Source organism: Lissotriton vulgaris, chromosome 3_1 (assembly GCF_964263255.1).
Source record: "Lissotriton vulgaris chromosome 3_1, aLisVul1.2, whole genome shotgun sequence".
NCBI lineage: Eukaryota > Metazoa > Chordata > Amphibia > Caudata > Salamandridae > Lissotriton > Lissotriton vulgaris.
The window spans coordinates 1,792,727,450-1,792,739,935 of NC_141689.1; the positions used below are offsets into that span (position 1 = coordinate 1,792,727,450).

Below are 12,486 nucleotides of genomic sequence, written 5' to 3' on the forward strand. Positions count from 1 at the left end.
ATTGGTTATCCATGATTGCCATATTTGTTTTACCAGGAAGTCCCTAGTAAAGTGCATTGAGTGTGCCAGAGCTGGTGATTCAAATGCTACTAGTGGGCCTGCAGCACTGATTGTGCCACCCACATGAGTAGCCGTAAAATGGTGTCTCAGGCCTGCCACCGCAGTGCCTGTGTGCAGTTGCTAACTGCCACGCTGACCTGACCAGTGTCCACACTGGCCAGGCCTAACCCTTCCCTTTCTGTACACATTAGACACCCGTATGGAAGGCCCAAGGTACCCCCCCTGGGCAGGGTGCAGTGTATGTGAAAGGTAGAGCATGTACTAGTGTGGGTGACATGCTCTGGTAGTGAATTACAGCCATTTTCGTTTTTCACTATTGAAAGGCTATCTTGCCCATAGGCTATCATGGGGAATGCTGTGTACAGTGGTTACCTGCATATCTTCCCATAGGAGCAAGATAGGACATAAAAGTCTGGTATCCTGAACTCAGAATTTAATAACACATCTTTTAGGGAAGGTGGTTTTTAAATCCTGAGTTTGAGAACAGCACTTTTTAGAAAGTGGCTGTTCTCTTGTCTGACCTTCCTATGTACCTTAGCCCTTTTGTGAATTGACTGTCTGGTTTCTGAGTGGGAGGGCTGGGGGATTCCAGGAGACCGAATGAGTCCATCCAGTGGTGAATAGAGAGATCTGCATCTAAATTGGAGGGAGGAGTTGCACCTGGAACCTGAATAGGACTATGCCTGCCCCCAACAGTGCTTACTCCATCCCCCTGTGTTGCTTCTGATGTTCCTGCCCTGCACTGTGAAAGGAGAAAAGGAATGATGTCAACAAAGCGCTCCAGGGCTGTGCTTTCCCTCCACAATGCTGGCACTACCTCCTGTGGGGCGTCTGATGTTTCTGCTCTGCACTGTGAAGAAGGTGTGATGTAAACAGAGTGCTTCAGAACTGGTTTGGACCGGGCTCAGAGCCCTCCTGCACATAGAGAACAAAGACTTTTGGGGGTATAAGTACAGGACCACAGACCACTGAACTTTAGATCATCCTGGAATAAAGAAGGAACCTCTGCCAAGGAGAAAGCTGGAAGACTGAAGAGGGAAGACTGTCCTGCTGTTTCTTTGCTGGACTGACCTGCAGTTGCTTTGCTGCCAAAGAGAGTGGAAGGACTTTGCTTTGTGCTGTGTCCCCCTGCTTGAAGGAATCTCCAAGGGCCTGAGAAGAGCTGGCTTCCTGTTAAGAAGTCCCAGGAGCAAAAGGACTTCACCCCCAACTTCCCTGAACTCTGCTGAGAGAGTTCTGTCCTTCCTAGAGTGCTTGGGCCAGTTGTGGTGCCTCTGTAAGTTGAACCTGTGTTGGGAAGCTGGAAACCAAGATTTTAAAGACTTTCTACAAGTTTCAATGCATCGCTCGCTTGCGGAGTGCATCCCCGTCGCGAAGGCTGAGATCATCGCAGCGCATCTTGCCGCTGCCAGAGTCGTCGCATCCTTCGCTTGCGGGACACACCAATCCGATGCAGAAAGATAACCATCTCTGCGAGTATCGTCGCAGAGCCTGTCGTCACTGGGTGAGATTGTCGCACGGCTTGCTTGCGACCGCATTAAGTCGTTGCGAGAGTCATCGCAGAGCCATCGCATCAAGAGGGCGTGAGAGGAGAAGATAGATGCTGAGCTGTGCATCATCGCCACACCAGAGATCATCACCGCCCGAAGATAGTCGCATCATACCTTTTGCGAGCCGCTTCCACCAAAACCTGCGCACCGGAATCCACGCAAGGTATCGCATCCCTCCATACAGTAAAGAGTTATCGCAACATGCCCGCTACGTCCAGCGGGGTTGTCGCATCGCCTCCCCAGGATCTCAGGAGTGACGCATCACTTGCTTTTCAACGCTGCAGCTTTCACTTGGAACTTTTGTCGTTGGCTAAAACGTGACGCAACTGTGGATTATTTTAACGCAACCTTAAGAACTCATTTGAAAACACATTCTTCAACTGTGTATGTTGGATTTTTGTCGTTTTGGTCTTGTGTAGTTTAGATTAAAATATCTTTATTTTTCTAAACTGTTGTGGAGTCAGTTTGGGGTGTTTTCACTGTGTTACTGTGAGTGTTGCTACAAATACTTAGGACATTGCCTTTGATAAGCCTGACTGCTCATGCCAAGCTACCAAGGGGGTGAGCAGGGGTTATCTAAAGAGTGCATCCTTCTTACCCTGACAAGAAGCAAGGGTCCATTTGTGTCATTTATTTTCCACCTCACCTCGGCGAGTAGCACACTACTTCGGTACCCATAAAGGATTAGTGTTGAATTAGTATAGTGAAATATGAAAGTAATTAAAATGGTGGATAGGTTAGTCAGTTATTTGGATTTGGAGGCGAAGTGGAAGGATAGAAGAGGAAAAGAGGTGTGTATTCATATAGTGCTTGTTACCCATGATGGGGTGTTGAAGTGCCTTTTTTTGCTAGGCAGTAACACATTACTCCGGAAACCCATAAAGGATTAGTGGTGAATTAGTATAGTGAAATATGAAAGTAATTTGAGTGGTGAATATTAGTTAGTTATTTGGAGTGAGAAGGATAGAAGAGGGGGCGTAACCAGGCGCCCGAGGAGGATGGTCACATCTCCGTAGGGCTCCCAACACCGGAGCGGAGCGGACCTGTCCTGCTGCATTTATTTACCAGGGCGGTACAAAAGGGGGTGGTGATGGACAGAGCATCTGAACCAATCAAACACTCACACCCAGTTAACAGATCTGGCTCACTTTGCCACTGGATTCAAGCAAGCCTGGCTGAAGACGGCTGTAATGCCAGAAACCGGTCCTAGGAGGCTTGAATCCGGTCCAGAGAAGGCATGGCTTGGCAGTTCGGGCTGGACTGTTCCCATGAGGCACAGGGACAGACTGATTTGCATATGGCCATGTCTGAACTGGGGTGGCAGAGTGGGCTAAAGAACGGTGATGGATTAAACCCAGATCTGTTGACTGGGTGTTTGATTGGTTCAGATGCTCCGTCCATCACCACTGCATTTTGCACCGCATTCATTTACCAAGCGGTTCACGGGGAAACAACGCCGCATTGATGCTGCTTCTGGGGTAAAGACGTCCCCATGTATTTAAAGCGAAAACAAGCATTTTTTTTAAGGTAAAGGCATTCCTGAGCATTTTCTCAGCACTGCGGCCGCCATTTTGAATTTCCTAACGCGAGTGTTGTATGCCTTTCTGCTTCACTCACTAAACACTGTATACACTCATATGCCCCACAACTTAGCTTCCAACTTTGGACTTTATTGCCATTGTTTTCATTACGTTTTCTGCAACAATTCTTTTCAATGCTCTGTCAGCCCCCAGCTGCTGAAGGATATGGGCCTTGGCCGCCATTTTGAATAATGTTTTCTCTCACATCGAGGTTATGACACATTTTCCGGCCTCCAGATGAACTATCTTCACTTTTATTCATGTATTTAACTGGAAACTGATCATTTGTCACCAATTATTTGTTCAGCTTGATGGTCTTCGTGCAGCAGTTTTGAGAGAGAACGCAGGCAGTCTGATGCATCACAATTTGAGCGCTCATGAGTTTCGCAGATAGCTAACACTCGATAACCTACATAATATATCAATTTATCTGATTGGATATCTTTTATGTGTGTGCCCAAAGCTGAGGTTCCCCTCTTTCTACGCCAGCAAGTTTTACATTACATTACATTAATTCTTCTGGCTCTAACTCCAGACCTTGCTTATGGGCTTTTTTCTCAGTACATGGGCAGAACGAAAGGCTCTCTCCATAGTGTAACTACACCAAAGCGCTCTTTTATTAAAAACTCTACACTCTTCTCACAGTTATCTAAGCTGGAGGATTCACAGTTGTCAGAGCTGGATAACGCAAACCTAACAATGGATACTACACCTATGGCATCAGGCCAGTCAAATATTAAAAGACTAAAAAAGGCCCTCCTTCGCCCCCTAAACTGGCCTCCCCAGTTTCAATGGAAGTGTTGTTGCAGGAGATTAGAGCACTTAGGCCTTTCAAGAAGGGAACAAATTCCAAACTGCAAGCTCTCTCAGATAACTGGATGCAACTGGACACTAAACTTACTGCAGTAGAGGACAATGTTTCTTCTCTTAGCGACACTACTAAGAGTGTCCCTTTTCTGCAATCCCAAGTCATGACCCTCCAGAAGCAGGTCGAGGACCTTAAAAATCGCAACAGGAGGAACAACCTACGTATTTATGGACTGGAAGAGGGGGCCGAAGGCACAGACTCCATCGCATTTTTCAAATCTTTCCTTCCTAAAATTTTGCATATGCCAGATGACATTATGCTGAACATACAAAGCACCCATAGATTGGGGCGAGCCCCCACCATTGTTTCACCTTCACCGAGACCAAGAGGAGTCATCATTTACTTTCTAGAATATTAGGACTTGCTAAAGGTATTGTCAGCAACTAAAACTATTCAACGCATCGCATGGTCTGGTTCCGCATGGTTCTTTCCGCAAGACTACTCTAAAGCCACAGCCGCCAGACGTAAAGCTTACCTCAACTTAAGACCTGAGTTACGTTCCATGGGTGCTAAATATGGTCTTTTCAACCCATGTCTCTTCAAGGTCACCTACAACAACAGAACAACGACTTACAAAGATCCAGTTCGTTTGCAGAATTTCATCAATTCGCATAGGATGGATTCTACGACTTCTACAGGATGACCTTCACTGTATACTCAATGAACTATTGATGAATACATTTGCATTATTGTTGATATTTTAATTGTAGTTATTTTTGTTTTGTCCCTTGTTATCTGTGTAGTTTTGTTTTAGATTTTTCACTATGTTTTGAACTTTACAGTCAAATGTTTACTTGATGCCTTTTTTACTCTTTTCCTCTTGCATGTGCCTGATAATGGTTTTATATTCATTGCTGCAATTTTGATTGTCATTATTTCATTCCTTTCTCTTTTCTTACTTATTTTATTGATCTTCTTTTTTTCTGATAGGATATATTCACTTTTCTGGTTTCACCTTCTTTTCTGGTTCTGTTTACCTGACTCCTACGCTTTTTCTTATTATGGTTCTGAGTTCCACTTGAATTTCTTTTCTCTCTTCTTTTACTTTTTATATAGCTCTCACAATGAATTGGACCGTTTTTTTATTCTCCTAGATCAATTTCTTTCTAATAAGCTATGTCATTAAATCTAATTACTTGGAACGTTAGGGGATTGCACTCTCCCATTAAGAGACAGAGAGTCCTGACCCACTAAGCCAAACTAAATGTAGATATTGCATTTTTGCAAGAGACCCCTCTCTCGAATGCTGAAGCATTAAAATTAAAAAAGGGTTGGGTGGGGGAAGTCTTCTCTTCTCCAGGCAATGGTAAACAATATGGAGTGATGCTACTTTGTCGTAAATCTCTTTCGCACACACTTAGACCTCAAGAATCTGATGCTGCTAGTAGATAGCTGAATGTTAAATTGTCTTTGAAGGGGGTTCCGGTCTCTCTCCTAAACGTTTATGATCCCACTTGTGGTGACTCTTCTTTTTGGCCTACATTGCCCAAGCAAATCACTCATTGCATGGAGGATAATTTTATTCTAACAGGGGATTGTAATCAAATTTTTTACCCTTTTATCGATCGAAATTCTAAAGTTCCCTTTGTTCATACTAAACCTCATAAATCCTTAAATTCCACTATCACTCAACATGAACTCCTTGATACCTGGCGTCTCTGCAATCCAACTACTAGAGAGTATACCTTTTACTCCCCTACCCATCATTCTCAATCAAGACTTGATTATGTATTTGTCTCTCATACTATTTCACAAACTCTCACAAATGCAGAGATTGGACCCATTTTATTATCAGACCATGCCCCTGTCTCCATTAGTGTTGACATCTTACTCAAAAGTACAGGCCCTAGACAATGGCGTTTCAACAATGCCCTCCTTTTAGATCCAAAATGTATTGCCTCCTTTACTACCCTTTTTCCATGCCTTTCTCCACCCTTTGGGACGCATTTAAAGCCACAGAGATTTTATAATTGGTTTTGTTGCCAATAAACGCAAGATTGCCCGTAAAGCAACTAATGATCTCCTTCAGGATATCAAGAGACTGTAACACTCTTATTATACTTCAAATTCGAAGGATTGTTTAACGACTCTCATTAATGCCAAATTGCAATTCAATAAGAAATCAATGGAAGATGCTTCATTGTACTTGTTAAAATCTATTGCAAAATTTAATGGGGGGAAAAAATAAAGCAGGGAAAATATTGGCCAATAACCTAAAAATTAGACATAATAAAATGAATATTGAATCTATACACGAGACACAATCAAACCTAAAATTCAAAGATGCTGATATTTTGAATGAATTTTCTCTATTTTATAAGTCTTTATATGCTTCTGAAACACCCCCCACTGATCATTACCTATTACACTTTTTTCCAATATCCAAAAACCTCAACACACTCTTGTTATGTTATGTTATGTTATGTTAGTTTTGTCTTTTATAGCGAGCGGCTACTCCAGAGAGTGTCCCGGCGCTTTTATTGAAAACCAGTCGCAGCGTAACACAACACAATAAAGCAAAGTGGAACAGCAGAAATTTAAAAAAAAACGAACTACTGGGCGAAAAGCCAAGTTTTTAGGCCCTTCCTAAAAGTCAGCAGATTAGAGGTACTGCGTAGTGCCAAAGGCAACGTGTTCCAAATCTGTGGCGCCAACAGCCTGAAAGAGCGACCCCCAATGCGGGCCCTCTTTACTCGAGGTACCACCGCAAAGAACAGTGATTCGGATCTCAGAGATCGGGTCGGCTGGTAGAAGGCAATCCTCCTTTGGAGATATTTAGCTCCCAAGGCATGGAGAGCCTTATGGGCCAAGGTCAAGGCCTTAAAAATTATCCGCTTCCGGAAAGGCAGCCAATGGAGCGACTGCAAGAGGCCAGAAATTCCAGATTTATCGTCCCCGGAGTTGGATCTTACGCAGCAAGAATTATTTAGAGCCCTTCAAGTCCTCAAAGTCCTTAAAAAAGACAAGGCCCCGGGCCTGACGGCTTCACTGTCGAGTTTTATTTCCAATTCTCCGAACTTGTAATGCCCAAATTGCACTCCCTAATTAATTCCTTCAGTCTTTTCTGTGGCTGTTCTGGTTCCTTCTTGGAAGCTCACATTTGTCTTATTCCCAAGGAAGGTTAAGACTCTCAATTTTGCAAAAATTATAGACCTATATCCTTGGTCAGTATGGACTATAAAATCTTTTCCAAAGCATTAGCCATACGAATAAACTCCTACTTACTGCACCTGTTAGGCAAAGAACAATCCGGATTTGTCAAAGGTCGTTTCATAACTGATAATACAAGACTCCTTTTCAATGTTTTATCTAAATATTCTCACTTAACCAATTCCTTAGTAGCGATAGCACTAGATGCCGAAAAGGCGTTTGATAGAGTTGAATGGACTTACTTGTTTCATACCCTCAAATGGTTTGGTTTTGGCCCTAAATTTACATCTTTAGTTTTCTTCTCTACTTTAATCCGCGGCAGCTGTTTGTACCAATGGTTTGATTTCATATTTTGATCTACGGAAAGGTGTGCATCAAAGTTGTCCTCTCTCCCCATTCCTTTTTAATTTGGCTTTAGAATCTTTTCTATCCAAGTTGCGCCAAAATTCAAATATACATGGTTTTAAAACACTAAATTCCCATAATAAACATGCCGCGTATGCTGATGACATTTTGCTATTCATGTCCTAACCAGACGACTCAATCCCTGCTTTTTTAGCAGAAGTGCAAGCTTACTCCAATATTTCTGGTTATAAATTGAACAATGATAAATGCGAGAATCTGCCCTTAACTAAGTATACTTTTAAATCGGATTTTTGTGCTTCCAACTTCACATGGAGCCCTAATCAATTAAGTATTTAGGTTTACATGTTACTCCTTCAATTGCCTTCAGTATCTTTATTCATGAATAAATGCATACAAAAGATTTCAGATCTAGCTACTAAATGGCACCCTCTTTATCTGTCCTGATGGGGCAGTCTGAACACTATAAAAATGATGCTCACGCCTATAAATTTATACACTATTTCTAATATCCCTGTCCCTATCCCTAAAAATGTTTTCAAGAGGATTAATTCTGTCCTTTCCTCTTTCCTATGGCACAATAAGAAATCCCGAATGTCTTTACTCCGGCTAATTAAACCCAAAGCAGAAGGTGGAGTTAATTTTCCCAACTTCCCAGCGTATCAAAAGGCATTCCTTTCACGTCAGGCTGCATTTTGGTTGCATTACCCAATAGAGGATTGTCCTTTATGGACTACAATTGAGCGACTTTTACTGCCCCCCTACTCTTTTGAAGAATATCTCTCCTTTTCACGTAAACCACAGGTCTTATCTACTCCCATAATCAAAATGACTTCTAAACTCCTGGTATCCACCTCCCTCACTGCTTCTAGCACTATACACTCCTTCATTAACTCAACAATTTGGCACAATAAAAATCTACTTATTCGAAACAAACCATTCTATTGGAAGGCTTGGCATCAGAGGATTAAAATGGATCCATTAGTTAATCCCACAATCAGATTTCATACCTTTTCCCTCACTTAGACAATCTTTTAACCTACCAATCTAATTTTTTCATAAATATAATCTACTTAAGACAGCTGTGATGGACACATATACCCAACTATCTAATACACACATTGTTCCCACCTCTCCTGATCTTCCTTCACGACTTCACCCTCTATTACAAACTATGCCCAAAGCTTCCTCCATATCTAGGTATTTACAAGGCATTGACGCAGTTAGACCAAAATCCAAAATAGAAGAAGCATGGGAATGAGATTTTGAATTATCTTGGCCAGTCTCTTTATGGGACAACTTATGGACTAAGATACGTAAATCATCCAGAGCAGCTAGTATAATGCAAACACTGTTTTTCGTTTATAACAGACTGTTTTTAACACCAATTGACTTAAGTAAAAAGTTTACGACTGTACCAGATGTTTGTTGGGCATGCCCCTCCCCAAACGCTGATTTACTTCATATATTATTCTCATGTCCCACTTGTACACAATTTTTGGAAACAAGTATGGTCTCAAATTATACTAATTTTTGGAACACAATTTTCTTTCTCTCCCACTCATGTTTTCTTAGGAAGTATCGCACCTTGCTGGGAGCTTGTTAACTAAGATTGGCCTCAAAATCCGTTCCGTTCACAGAATTTGCGGATTTTCTGCAATTTTGCGGTCCGCGAATCACGCGAAATTGCAGAAAAATCCGCAAAATCGCGTGCGGGACAGATTTTAAAAAACTGAGTACATGAAGCACTTACAGGGTTACAGCAGGTGCCCAAGTTGAAGCTAATTTCTTTGTAACCATTTACAAAATGGTTAAAAAGAAATTAACTTCAACTTGGGCACCTGCTGTAACCATGTAAGTGCTTCCTGAGCGGCGCCGCCAGAGTTGTTGCCTACTTGCAACTATTCTCTGACCCTGTTCTGACCCTCGAAGCAGGGTCAGAGAATAGTTACAAGTATGGCACAAAGCTCCAGGCTGTCACAAAAATTAAACCACAACAGGAAGCACTTACAGATAAGGAAGCAGGTGCCGGACTTGAAGCTCAAATTCAGTAACACATTAACCAGCCAACCGGTTGAGGCTGGGCAGGTGTGCTTTCTCCCCATAATCTACAGTGGTGAACCAGAGGGTGCTGTAATGAACCAGAAGGTGCAGTTGTGAACCAGAGGGTGGCAGTGATGAACCAGAGGGTGACAGTGATGAACCAGAGGTTGACAGTGGTGAACCAGAGGGTGGCTGTGGTGAACCAGAGGTTGGTAGTGATGAACCAGAGGGTGGCAGTGGTGAACCAGAGGGTGGCAGTGATGAACAAGAGGGTGGTAGTGATGAACCAGAGGGTGGCACTGCTAAACTGCCCAGGAGCCCTGTGGGTGTGAGTCCCCGCGCTGCTGAGCTGCCCAGGGGTTGTGAGCCCACACGCTACTGAACTGCCCCGGGGCCCAGTGGGTGTGAGCCCCCGTGCTACTGAACTGCCCCGGAACCCTCCCAGTGTGAAAATCATTTGTGCTCAATTGCCTGGGAGCCCTCTGGGTGTGAGCACACATTGTGCTAAGTGCCCCCCTGCCCCCAGTACATATATACCCGTACCGCACAGCACCAATATGCTCTTGTACCATGAAGTCTGGTGCCTGTATGCTCCTGATCCGTGTAGGTGGTACCACCATCTGGTGCAGTCAAAATGTAAAGTCATAACTTGCTACACAGCACCAATAAACACGTGTCCCCCCTGGCATCGGTATACGCATGTACCAGGCGTGGAGTACCCGCATACCACTGAACCCTACTGCCCAGCGCCAGCATATGCCTGTGCGGAGCAGTTTAGTATGAGATGGGACATTGTCCAGCAGCAGCAGCTACATGCGCCTAAACCCACTGAGCAGGATCAGAAAGGCTTTGTACCAACACACGCAGCAGAGCTATCGTGGACATCGGAAGGATTCTGGGGTCCTGTGCCAAACGTATTTTTGCATCCATGAGTTTCCCGAGCACCATCCCTGTGTAGCTCCTGTGACCAGGAGGCTGTTTTCTCCTCATCTGCTGCTCTGCTCGGTCTCTGACCCTTTATAAACAAGTTGCATGCCAACTCGCATAGAAGCCCCGCCCGTTTGGCCCCGTCCACCACACACTAGTGGTATGAAACGTCTTTCCGCACATCCCCACTATAATGGCCAGCTCACTCAAGGGACCTCGGCGCCTTTTGGCATGCTGGCAAAGTTACAGGCACACGTGGTCACATATGTGTGCAAATGGCACAAAAATCCGCAAGCTCGCGGGAAAGTTCGTGAAATCGCGGATGTTTTTTACCATTTCGCGCGAATTTGCGGACCGCGAATTCGCACATTTCGCCCATACTTATTGTTAACTTTAATGTTAAAACTATTGACTTGCTTTTAGCGGTTGCTTTTCAGCAAATCACTGCAAACTGGAAAGATTTTACGAAAAAAAAATGTAAGGCATGGTGGTATGCTGTTTGCCATAATCAAAGGTTGGACACTTCTTTTGTATATCCCATACATATGGTAGTAAAACGCCTCAATTTATGGTCCCCGGTTACATTATACCTTGATGCAAGTGCCAGACGTTCTTTCCAGCCACAACCACTCCAACCAGAGGTTCCAAAACCTCCTTAACCTCTAGATGTTCCTAAAATATTTGTTACTTCAATGGTGTTCAAATATTTCTCTTATTGTTTATTATGCTATTTTTGTCCTTGAGTCCGATTCATGTAAGTTTATTGCAGCTAATTCTCTTTTACTGATATGCATTTAATATTATTAAAACTTTAAAAAAAAAAGAAGAAGGATAGCAGAGGGATAGAAGAGGGAGAAAGGTTTGCATTCATATAGCGCTTGTTTGTCCTGAAGGGGTGATGAAGTGCTTTTCTGGTTCGTAGCGCGCTACTCCGGAACCCATAAAAGGATAAGTGTAGAAAATTAGAATAGTGAAATATGAAGTACTTTGATTGGTGGATATGTTATTCAGTTATTTGGATAGAGAAGTGTAGCGGCAGGATAGAAGAGGGGAAAGAGGCTTGCATTTATATAGCGCTTGCTATCCCCGATGGGGTTTGAAGCGCTATTTTGTGTGAGTAGCATGCTACTGTGGAACCCATAAGTGGCCCTAGGTGTAAATAATGATTGAGAACCTACACTTGGCCTTCACTATAATGAGGTTGTCTTGTCCTTGCAAGGTAGACTTCTGCACTATATTCCATGTATGATAACAAGGTAACTGATGTTTGGATTTTAAATCCAATACTATTTGGGCAATTAAAAGAGGTAAACATTCATTACATAGAACTATTCATAGATTGTTTGTAAAGCAGAAACCACAAAGTAACTCCCCTGTTACAGAAAAACAAGACAAATAGAGAAATGTAAAGTTACGCAATGGTAATAATTTAAAATCTTATAATATTTTGTATTAAGGAAAAATAGGCATAAAGATTCTCAGTGTGGCTGTTTCATTTTTAATGTAACTGAGGAAAGGACACTCGCACGATCAGAAATTAGCTATGTAGTCATAGCGATTTCGATTAAAGTGGACTGAAATATTACACTAAACAGTAAGGCATAGATTCATGAAGGTAAAATCCGCTCGCAGAGGCAGATTCTCAGAATCTGCCCCTTTGCGACCGGTATTTTTGCATTTGGGATGCATCATCCCAAAAGCAAAAATCGCAAAATAAGAAATCTGAAAATTGCGATTTCTTACATTTAAGGAATCTCAAATTGAGATTCCTTAAATGCAATGCATTAAAGTTTAAAAAATAGCGATTTCGCTAATAGGGCTTTCAAATTACCATGAAGTTGAACTTCATGGTATCTTGCAAAAAGTTTGAAAAATGCACTAAAGTGCACTTTTCAAAGTTTCATGTTGCGCACACACATGCCCTTAGGGCATGTGTGTGCGCAAC

The 12,486-nt window shown here is 42.8% G+C and overlaps 1 protein-coding gene across 2 annotated transcripts in view; it reads right to left on the reverse strand.

Annotated features, from left to right (window-relative positions):
• MGAT4D (MGAT4 family member D) overlaps nt 1-12,486 on the reverse strand; it is a 720,909-nt gene that overhangs the window by 587,503 nt on the left and 120,920 nt on the right. The gene's annotated exons all lie outside the window — the stretch shown is intronic.